Raw genomic sequence first — 10,880 nt, forward strand, 5'->3', positions numbered from 1 at the left:
AATAACCCTTATAGCTAACAATAATCCTTTTTTTAGCCATAAGGAGTGTTAAGTTGGAGTTGTATTTAAGAGCTTAATAAAAATAATAAGGAGTTTGAGATGTTTTTCTTCTTTAAGTTGGAGTTATCCATGTATAGACATAGAGATGCATTAAATGTTCTTCATGCAATATTTATTGCATATATCTTCTTCAAGCAATATTATTATATAAGACATTTATCATGTTTAGATCATATACTTTTATTCAAATTGGATTAAAAAGCAAGACGGTACAAAGTTGATGGTCTTTGCAAAATTGACATACAATATTTTCAAAATAGGTGTTGACATAAAGTAGCTTTAGTAGTTTTTTCAACAAATCTCAATGTTGACAATTCTTTACATATGCTCTTGTGAGAGAAGGAAAAAATGAAAATTCTCCTATTACATAAACTAAGTATATATAATATTCAATATATCTATATCATATGTCTAAGCATTAGCTTCACACACAAAATATATGTGCAAAGTGATATTTTGTCTATTAGTTAGACGAAACACTTGCGTCTTTCATGATTTTATTCTTAAAAATCATGTTCAATACTTTATATAAAGCACTTAATCAAACAAACAAGGTTTTTGAACTTTGCTCTAAAAATGTCTAACAATGTAATTAAAAAGAAATAGAAGTTATACTAATAGACAATTAGGAGAAATAGGAATGTTAGTGACAATGAAACTTAAAAAGAAAATTCACAAAAATATTGATTCTAATAAAGTAATAGAAATATGTTTCTTAATCTTGTTGAAATAAAGTAATAAATCTTCCAAATAGGAAGAGAGTAGTAATATAATCTACTTGTTATTTATTAAATAGGAATAAAGTATGAGTTTTGTTTTGTTTTATGAAAGTTTTCAGTTATTTTTACACAAGCAATAATTATATGTATCATAATCTCATAATTGTAAGTAGTAAAGAGATGTATCAAGCCAAGAAAAGGGGTATTGACCTTTTCAAAAATTATGTTCAAGTTTTAAACTTGTAAGAAGACTTTACTTAAATTTGATTGACCAAATATTTCAGCAAACACTACCAAAAAAATGTATTTTAGCGACCACCGAATTCGGTCACTAAATAACATAAATAAGTCGCTAATACCATTTGCGACTAAATTAGCGACCAAATTTATGTGGTAACAAAAACCTTGGTGGCAAATTCGGTCCCTAAAAGTTTGGTCACTTCCTAAGCATAACAGACCAATTTAGCAACCAAAAGTGATACTAAATTCGGTTGCTAGTTTGGTCGCAGAAGGTAGGTAGTTAGCAACCAACTATTTCGGTCGCTAAATATTTATGTACAATTGTTTTTTTGTCGTTAAATTGGTGGCAAAGTTATGAGACAAACTGCGGCCAATTAAATTGGTCGCTAAAGTATGATTGTTTTATTGATATTCAATTTTTTTGGGTCGCTAAAATGGTGGCAAATTTTTTTATGAACAGGGACTAATATTGGTTGGTCGCTAAATTGGTAGCAAAGTTCGGAGACTAACAGCGACCCATAAAATTGGTCGCTGATTAGCAAAAAAATGATTTTTTTGTATTATTTACGATTTTTATTTGGTTAAAAACAATATTTTTATCTGTTTATGAATGATAAAATTTAATCTAGCTAAGTAGTAACAAACTACATTACATAATATAGTAAAGTGCAGTACATACATTACAAGTGGTAAATATATAAAATGATCCAAAAGAACAAAACAAAAATAGTTTGAAAGTGTGCAACATTGAAACACACCAAATAACTAAACATGAAACTAATGATCTCCAGGTCTACTATCACTGATATGGTCTAATCTATCATCTCCAATAGTAGGAAGATCACTAGGACCTAGCACAACATTCTTTAAATGAATATGTTACAAAAGAAATTTCATTTGTTCACCTTGTTGGCGCATACGTTCATTTTATTCATGCATACATTCACTCTGTTCGGCATGATTTTTCAGCAACTGTTCAACCTTTTCTTCAAGTGTCTTCTCCTTGGCATTCTTTGCCATAAGTTCAGCATTCAACTTTTGAATAGTCTCACACGCATCTTCTATTTGATGTACTACTAGAGCTTGGCTAGTAGAAGAGTGAGCACCTGTAGAACTATAAAACTTTTTGCTTAATGTACCAAGTCCATACACATTCCATTTCTTCCTTTCACCTCCAACAACACTAAAGTATATTTCATTATCATCAATAGAGGGAACATGAGAGTTTTGTGAAGATGAGCCTTCATGCATGTGTTGTTGTTGGACTTCTTCTCGGCATTGCTTATATTTTTCTGAAAATAATAACATAAATTATTCTCAAGAAGGAAACATACAGCAAACACTAAATTATAACATTAAATGTTAAACATACTGCAAGGTCACGAGTCTTGTCATTGACCCATTCTCCAGTCTTTAGTTTCTTTGTTCTTTCTACAATCTCCCAAGCAGTTGGTTCTCGTTCAAGTTGCCTAGTCTACATATATTTAAACACAAGTAAAAGTTTAGCATCTTAAGTCTAATATATTATATTTCAATTAACTATACAAAAATATAATAAGTACCATTTTCTCAAAATGAGTTGCAGTAGATATGGAACCACCACAGTAGGTTGTGACTCCTTTCTAAATAGCCCGATTTGCCTTGGTTGTGACACTCTTGTCTTGGAATTTTGTAGAACTCAAATGAAGATCCAAGGCTGCTCGAACACTTGGTGGAATCCAAGTCCCCTTATCCTGGCCATTCTTAACTTTGTTCATTGCATTTTTTAAAATACGTGAGCCTTTCATTTCAAAAACAGATCTTATGGCTTGCTCTTGTTCTAGATCTCACCTGTATTTTTTCTGCATGAAAAATCAGTTAGCAAACACACATAATTGAATAATATAAATAACATTTAACATGTAATCATAATTCAACTTGCCTTAAATTCTCCAAACCATCTATCTCTAAGCTCGATTCGAACTTTCTTCCAACTGGGATTTGGTTCATCAAATTTTTATTTGAAGATCCATGAGATTATAGTAGATGGGCCATTTGCTGGAGTAAATCTGTGTTCAAACATATTGTCAAAATGATAAATGTAATTATTAACACATTGAAGAAATTCCACAATGAAATTAAAATATACTTACTCTCCTTTTTCTGCATGAAGCCAAGGCCTATGATCAATGACATTTCCATATTCACACTCGGGTGTAAGTGAATCATGTGTTGGCAAAGGTTGATTCAGTGTGGTCTCTGTAGAAAAGCTAGAAGGAATGGACTCTTCTATTAAATGTTATGCATGTTCTTTCGCAACTATAGGAAGTGATGGTCCTTCACAGATAGGACGTCTAGACTCCATGGTGGTTGGATGAATAGATGAAGTGGGAGAGTTGATGTTAGGTGAAGCCCTATCATCAACACAAACACCTTGTCCACCACGATTGGGTGGTCTACGACCACCATTTCTACCCCTTTGAGTCATCTACACGTGCAACTTATTACATATACAACATGTAAGAAATTAAACAAAGTGGAACAATGAATTATTAGTAAACAAAATAAGTTAATTATAATGAAAAGACTCAAACGTGTCAGATATTTTGCTTCTCATTCACTACAATTATTAGAAATCACAAACATATTAATGTAAAAGATAATTAACACGAGATGTGCAATTAATTGTAATGCATGAATTACCGAAGAGGTATCTGTTTCATCAAAATCACTATCTATGTCACCCTCACTTGAATTGTATTCATCCTCATATTCTTCACCCATGTTTGTTTGATTTAGTAATTGCATATCTATTTCTTCTCTCTTGCTGTCAACATGAGCAAGAGAATCATAAATGAAGTCTGGATCTACATGTAGCACTACTTGGATTTGTATTAGGTCATCATCTTGGTATGGAGTCTCATGCTCAACCTGACTTACTATATTCTTATAGATTCTACTGCGAGCTTTTGTCTTGATTACACCTAACCAACCTTGGTGCCCCTCTGGATATGATGTGTAATAAACTTGATCTGCCTATTGTGCAAATATGAATGGATCATATGCTTTATTATATCTCCTTGATTGGTTCACCTGAACGATTCCATACTTATTATCTACTTTGGTTCCTACATTAAGAGTATTATCAAACCATTCACATTCAAAAAGAACCAAATTCATGATTGGCATGTTAGTATACTCCAATTGAATGATAGTAGACAATAATCCATAGAAATCTGACTCTAATTGACCATTGGTTCCTCGTACATAAACTCCATAGTTAGAAGAGTTCATGCCTTCACTCTAAAGAATAGTGTGGAATTTGTATCCATTGATGACATAGATAGGCCATGATTCAACTTTTGTCTTAGGACCCCATGCCAAATTAACCAATAAAGGATCTTGAATATTATTTTTTGGATTTAGAACTTAATAAAAGATTATACATTATTCTCTAAAGGATAAAAATAAGATGTGAATAACATGTAACTTAAAAACCTACATATTGTTTGAACCAGAGTGTAAAATGAGATGATATGTCTTGGTCAATTTCAGCATCAGAAGCAGTTGGCCTAAGCTCTCTTAAATATTCAATATAAATATTGCAAAGAAGAAATGAAGTACTCAACCGATATAAATCAACATAACTAACTTTAACTTAAAAGGACTGAAGACCATCTTACTTAAAGTATGGTTGAACCTCTTCACAATTTTGAAGAACATACAATTGGGCAGCATTAAAGTCTCTTAGGTTCAGAAAATATGTTATGGATTTTCCAATTGCTCTTCCAGGGTAATTGAAATTTGAAATCGGAGGAGTAGATGAAGACCTATCACTGACATCAACATTATGAGGAATCCTAGTCCTTCTTGTTTCAACATGATTAGGATAATAAAATGAGGCAAAGGTAGATGTTTCCTCCACCAAGTAAGCTTCAAAAATAGAGCCCTCCACCCTAGCTTTGTATTTTACTTTCTGTTTTAGGGAGTGTAAGAACCTAAAAAAGAATATAAACATGGATCTTTTAAACTATTGAAGAAGTATACAATAAATAGTGTAAAGGTGATTAGTAATTTTATACCTCTCAAATGGATACATCCAACGGGATTAAACTGGACCACCAACTTTTGCCTCATAAGGTAGATGAATTGGAAGATATTCTATGGAATCAAAGAATCTTGGTGGGAATATATGTTCAAATTTACATAACAACACAAGTATATTTTCTTCCAGAACTCTTAGGTGTTCAACATTTAGTGTTGTGAAACTTAATTCTCTAAAAAAAATGCTCAATTCTACTAGAACTTTCCAAATTGATTTTGGTAAAGAGTCAAATGCAATTGGAAGTAATCGTTGCATGAAAACATGACAATCATGACTTTTCATTCCATGTAACTTTCCTTCATTAAGGTTGACACATCTACCCAAATTGGAAGCATATCCATCTGGCAACTTAAGTTCTTTAACTCATTTACAAATAGAGACTCTTTAGGATTTGGTGAATGCATATGCTGCCTTTGGTTTGATAAGTTTACCATGACCAATGTCTTTCAATTCTAGCTCTTTTCGATTATATATTGTTGCTAAATCCAATCGAGCCTTATTTGAATCCTTAGTTTTTCCTTTGATATCCATCACTACGTCAAACACATTCATGAACACATTTCATTTTGTATGCATAACATCAATATTATGATGTAAAAGTTGAGTTTTCTAATAAGGTAACCTCTAACCTCCAGAATATATTTTTTTTCTTCCAAATATCATTAATACCATATCCAAGAATATTTCCTTGTTCTTGTAATTCAATGCAAATTGGCAATTGTGCAACCCTATCAAAATATCAAGGCTAGAGAAACGTGGGGGAGGAGGATTTGTCTCAACAACCTTCTTCTTAAATGCCTTTTTATTCCTTCTAAATGGATGATCATGTGAAAGAAACTAATGGTGACAATCAAAATAAGAGATCTTGTGGCTATGACTAAGTGAAAATGTCTTTGTTCTTTCCATACATATAGGGCAAGCAAGTCTACCAGAAGTCATCCAACCCGATCACATGCCATAAGTTGGAAAGTCATTAATTGTCCACATCAAAGTAGCTTTCATCATAAAGTTGTTCCTCAATGACACATCATAAGTCAATGTTCCTTTAGTCCAAAGGGAGCACAACTCATCTATAAGTGGTTGCAAGAACACGTCAATCTTATGCTTTGGATTTGAAGGACCTGGAATTAAGACTGTCAAAAACATAAATTCTCTCTTCATGCACATGGAAGGTGGAAGATTGTACGGAGTTAGGATAACTGGCCAATAAGAATAACTTCTTCCATATTGACCAAAAGGATTAAACCCATTTGCACATAAACCTAATCTAATCTAACATTTCTCGAGTCTTGACCAAACTCTGGATGCATTCTATCAAAGTGCTTCCAAGCTTCCCCATCAGATGGATGACACAAAATAGATGGATCCCTTTGATTCTCACTATGCCATCTCATGTGAGGTGTAGTGGCCATTGAAGAATATAACCTTTTAAGTCTTGGAATAATAGGAAAGTACCACATCTTTTTAACAACAATCTTCTTTTCAATTCCTCAACTAGTAATTGTCTTATATCGATCCATTCCACAAATAAAGCAATTAGTTATACTTTTATGAGAATTTTCATTGTAATACAACATGCATCCTTTTGGGCAACAATCAATTTTTGTACAATCCAAACCCAATTTTTCCACCGACTTCTTAGCTTGGAAAAAATTATTAACCATTCGATGATCATTCGGCATAGTCTCTCCCATAAGTTGGACCATCCTATTGAAACATCCTCCAAACATATTATAGTCAGATTTCAAGCTTAGAGCTTCCAAAAAAGCCGACAATTCTGAGTGTTTATCACACCCTTCCCACAACGGTGCTTGTGCAGCAGCAAGCATTTCAAAGAATTTTTTAGTTTCAGGATTAGGATTTTCCTCCATGTATTCTGATCCAATCACACCTTCTGCTTGCATGCAATGGGCATTTGAGGATCCAACATGAACCATGATCATTTGATGAAAAGGACTTAAATCTCCCCTTTGCTCACAAGTTCCATAAGATGAACTCTAAACATTGACTTGAGGGAATTTTGGTAATTCTTCACTGTGATTTGTCCACTAGAAATAATTAGGCATGAATCCCTCTTCATAAAGATCTCACCCAGCTTGATCAACATACTTGAAAACTTTACACTTACACCTAACACAAGGACATCTTAACATTTCACCTTATTCTGCAAACTTTTGTTGACCAATGACATATTGTAAAAAATCATACACTCCTTCTCTAAAATCATCTGTGAGATGTCTATTAGCATCCAATCTTTGGTACATCCACTTTCTATCTTCGGGGATTTCCATTATTAAAAACTAACTTCAACAAATTGCATATACAATTTTTAAGGTTGCATAAGCCTATAGGAAACATGAACATTAAAATATCGGAAAGGATCTATTAATTAAACATTGCATATAAACATGCTTAAACATGACAAGATGAAACATTACGAAATTCACGATCAAAAATAAAACCTAATATATAAAACTAAATAATACATATAAAAGCACACAAAATGCAATTTGGATGTTTCATAAATTGAGGTGTTTCATGGTCTGAGTCAAGAACCAAAATGATTTATTCATCAAATCCCATTGCTATAGTGTGAATCGTATCACACATCATTCAATACTAATATTAGTTATCTAAACAAACTTAATAAGTAAATGGGAAAACAAAGAGACAGTGAATAGATAATAGAGAGATTTTAAGATGGTACTTGGTTTAACTCTTTGAGCTACTCTTTAAAAAAGAGAAGCTGGGCAAAACAATATTTCTAGATAAGCATTTTAAATAAAGAAAAATTCAAAAAATGGGGCTTTAAAAATTTTAGAGTTTAAGGTTTAACTTCAAAGTAACTTTTAAGCCAAAGGAACAATGGTAATACACGTAACATATCAAAGAATACTTCATTGTTATTTACTTGAAGTTGAAACACATATATTCACTATGCATGGCATTAAAACTTGAAAGTCAGAATTAAAACATTAGTATGTAATGTTCTTTTTATCATATTAAATTAATTAGTAATATTGATCACTTTAGTAATGATTAACAAGTGGTTACAACACCAATTATGACTTAATTAGATATATGGTTAATCAACCTAAGTAGATAATATGATTGTGACATAAAAGTAATCAATGTGACTAACCAAATCCTTCCAAGCCAAATTTGACTCATAATAATTATTTGAAAGGAAAGCATTAGCCTTACTATGTAGCAACCTCTTCAAACTGCAAAAGAAAAAGAAAAAGTTAACAAATATTTATAAGTAAGTCATGTTTAGCATTAACAAATATTCCTATGATCAACTCATATAGCTTTGTGAAACCCCTGGAAGCAGCAACATGCATAGTGGTATCCCCTCGATATCTCCTAGCTTTATTCAATAAAGCAACAACTTTCGTGAGATGAGACTTATATTTTTCTAAATAAGGCACAATATATAGATCATGATCATAACTTTCTTTGTTATTAGAGTCGAAGGTATCAAAATCTAAAGGAAGTTCACTCTATCTTTTAATAAAACTAAAAAAGTTTGTTGCCTTATGCAATAAATAAATCTTATTGTTTCAACAAATAAAGTTGGATCATTCTAATGAGAAAGGCCTTTTCACAGTTAACACCAAGTTAAAGAAATGTTGGTTCAAAAAACCCAATGCCAGAACAAACCTAATGCATATTTATGCATTCACTTTTAAGACTATATTGTAACTATTCAGACACAAAAACAAAAAGTATATTTATAAAATTAAAAGAGAAGGAAAAAGTTAACTTAGTGCAATCTAAAGAGAAAACAAGAACAACTTTATTAATAAATTCCAAGGATTTTGAGAAGTTACCCAAATTATTGAAGGACTAAGTTGTTTCTAGGGCACTTTGAGCCTACAATAGTTGAGAGAGCTCCTTTTTTGCAGTTGAATCTTCAGGCTTTTAACTCCTGAAACTTTTTATAGCTCCTCTCGGATTGCAAAAATGATTAACTTATTAATAACAAACTTGTAAAATGCACTTTTTATTTTGCAAACCATAACACTTGGATCCTTCATATGGCTACGTCGAGTACCAGCAGGTGGCAAAAAGGCTCCATTATCTATCAACAATTTCACAACATCCCTCCTCCTTTCTTTGGCTGCAATGTGGAGCGATGTCCTTGGTTCGAGAGAAAAGATCAATGTAAGAGATTCATACTTTGAATCTGCAGGGATATTGTATTATACAATAATTTTTACCCAAATTATCTTAACTTCCTCTTCTCTATCAAATACATTGTCAGTCATTCCTTCATTGAGAAGTCTTTTAACCTGATTAGCCACGCCAAAAGATGCCAGTATCAGACTAAATTAAAACAATTAGTAACCATTTTGTGAAACCTAACAAGGATAATTAAATTGAAACATCCAAACAAAATAAAAAAAAATGCATAAAGTTTGACACCAAAGGCTGCAATCTTAAAGGCAAAACCATTCAAACCCATTGCAACCCCTTTCACATACAAGCATAAAGAATCCAAATTCAAATTCAAAAAATAAATAACCTAAGTGAAACCATAACAATTTTCCTAATTGAAAGCCTCAAATTACAATTTCTCTGATAAACAACATGCCTCCTTCCATTTTAACCACAAATAGTCAGCAGTGGTCATGACAAATGCTGAAATTGTCTAAATGAGAGGCTGAGTTTGGGAGAGTGGCATCGGCAACCGAGAAGGCTAAATCACTTATCCAAACAAAATAAGCTCAAGCAATTAATCTCAAAGAAAATATGCTTAAGTAACTAAATGAAAGAAAGAGAGAAAACCTGATTCTCCAAACGATAGCAGAATCATTGACACGACAATGGTAGGGCTTCGATTCACTATGCTTTCACGGTGCAGCATGGGAAACAGTAAGCAGTTATCATTGTTGCAAAGGCTCTAATGGTTCAAACGTGAGACTAAAACTGAGTTATGGTGCTGCAAAGGCTCTAGATGTTGACGACTGTGTCAAAGTGCTCCAAGTGTTGAGGACGATATGTCAAAGGCAGAGGCTGACAACGACAAACGAGAAGGGAGACGATCATGTGGACGGCGTGTGGGAGCCAACCCCTTGGAAGACAAGAAAGAGTGTTGAGTGATTGCGTGGACTGCTCAAGGAATGGAAGACGAGAAATAGAGATTAGGCGTGGAGTGCTTCTAAAACAGAAAGTGGTAAAATTAGGGATTCAAAAATAGTATGACTAGTGTTAAAATATCAGTCATGGTAAGTTAGAGATTTAGAGATAATATGACATGTTTCCTTATATTTGTCATAATATGATTTTAATATAATTTCATTTTTGCCACTATGTTCACTTACTATTACCTTGAATGACCTATGATTGAGAATGGGAGAAGCACATTGAAGTAAACGTCATATGGAAACTGAATGGGTGTCTAAAGGTGAGTTGGGAACAGATGAAGAACACGACTATTATTAGGTGTCTGAACGCGAGTTGGAAATGGATGAAGAACACGAGTTGGGTGTCTGACTTGGAAACGTGACTTGAGAACATGAATTGGGGGTCTTTGAAGTTGTTTGGAGCATTGGTCGAACTTGCGGAGGACATGAAAGGGAAATATATTGCTTTCTGAATATAGTGAGGAACAAGGTTTCAAAGTTGAAGTAAAAGGGGTTATTTTTTACTTTGTCAGTGCTCGCGATGTAATGTCGAAGGAGACAGAAAGTGATGCCAGGAAAAGAATTCCCAACAACATCATTAAAATATTAAATATAGCCATCGATTTAGCGACTAAATTTTAGCAACTA

The 10,880-nt window shown here is 32.9% G+C and overlaps 2 pseudogenes; both read right to left on the reverse strand.

Moving 5' to 3' along the window:
• Window positions 1–1,796: 1,796 nt before the first annotated feature.
• LOC146883526 (uncharacterized) lies at window positions 1,797–3,486 on the reverse strand (annotated as a pseudogene).
• A 2,884-nt stretch (window positions 3,487–6,370) lies between these two features.
• LOC146883527 (uncharacterized) lies at window positions 6,371–7,394 on the reverse strand (annotated as a pseudogene).
• Window positions 7,395–10,880: the final 3,486 nt, after the last annotated feature.

This window comes from Vigna unguiculata, chromosome 9 (genome assembly GCF_037176805.1).
Source record: "Vigna unguiculata cultivar grain cowpea cultivar isolate G323 ecotype 2 chromosome 9, ASM3717680v1, whole genome shotgun sequence".
NCBI lineage: Eukaryota > Viridiplantae > Streptophyta > Magnoliopsida > Fabales > Fabaceae > Vigna > Vigna unguiculata.